The 1279-nt window shown below is 29.2% G+C and overlaps 1 long non-coding RNA gene across 1 annotated transcript; it reads right to left on the bottom strand.

The window, feature by feature from the left end:
• Positions 1 to 243: 243 nt before the first annotated feature.
• LOC149900206 (uncharacterized) lies at positions 244 to 873 on the bottom strand. The gene is made up of 2 exons (XR_016457835.1): positions 805 to 873; positions 244 to 443 (listed from the first exon to the last, which is right to left on the bottom strand). It is a non-coding gene; the product is annotated as an uncharacterized LOC149900206 (long non-coding RNA).
• Between the last annotated feature and the right edge of the window lie 406 nt (positions 874 to 1279).

Raw genomic sequence — 1279 nt, forward strand, 5'->3', positions numbered from 1 at the left:
TTAATAGGAACATTAATCAATCTTCTATTTATCAAATGGAGCAAGTGTAATCTTAACACATATGAATTAACTCAGCGTAAAATGAGCTTAATCAAACCGCGATGACTTGTCTAATTCTGTGACAATCACCATAATTCGGTGATAGTACTTCTCTAATTCTGTTATAACCGAATTAAGTGAGTATTTATTATTTTTTAACACAAAAGTAAAAAAAAAATACAATTAATAAAAAATATAAACATATTGAAAGTAATAATTATGTATTTATTTATCAATGAGAAATTATCAAAAGAGGGGAACCATAAAAAATTAATATTGGACTTTATAATTGTTTGTGTGAACAGTGTACAGACTCATTTTTGACTGCAGAATATTTTGAATTGCGGATGTCAGCGTTGTTTCATTATATTTTCTATTTTTATTTTTGTCTTCCTCCATGCTGTCTAAAATAAAAAAAAATAACTCACTTAATTATGTGATAAAAAAAAAAAACGGACTTTTTTAAAAATGCTTGAAAGCGATCCTACTTTTAAACCTGAGTAAAAATAAATATTTTCTGACTTAAACGACTAACGTATACGTACTAAAAACAATTATTTATACACGAATTGAAAATAATAAAAATTTGCTTGGTTAATTCGGTGACACTGTTTTGAGTTGCAATCTTGAAAATCGTTAACTTTTTGAACCCAGGAAATAAGGTATTATGCAAAAACAAATGAAAAATTACTAAAACCTTTATCGGTATCAACAAGAATATGTTTTTAACAATTAATTGTCAAAGTATCATGAACTAACACTCACCTTTTCTATTTAAAATTAATTAAATAATGACAGCACAGTTGCACGCTACCGGTGAAACGTCAAACATGGTGGGCGCAGTGACAAATTCCGTGATTGTTACTATCTCACCCGCACGATTTTAACAAAAATTTGTACACGAAAAGAAGCTTTATTACCATACCATAGGGTTAATTTTAATGTATTGGATTTTACTCCTATAACGCTGTAAAAGAGTCCAAACGTTGTATCTCCGAATTAAGTGAGTCACATAATTATGTGAGTTTACCCTAGGTAGTAAACATTTTGAACACAGGCAAGATTCTGTCCTTTTCAGCTATTTTTCTTATAAATGATTATTTGAGATTTTTCGTTGGCGAATGTGGACTGTTGCTGATGCGAAGTAGTATCTAAAATCGAAATATTAGGTTCCTGCTTATATTATTGTAACTAGTTCTTTGTAAAAAGGTGCTGAAAATAAAATAAATGTGCGTGCCAG

The sequence above is a fragment of the Colias eurytheme genome, chromosome 19, assembly GCF_061535395.1.
Source record: "Colias eurytheme isolate Ceu_HAF_F1 chromosome 19, ilColEury1 Martin Lab GWU primary, whole genome shotgun sequence".
NCBI lineage: Eukaryota > Metazoa > Arthropoda > Insecta > Lepidoptera > Pieridae > Colias > Colias eurytheme.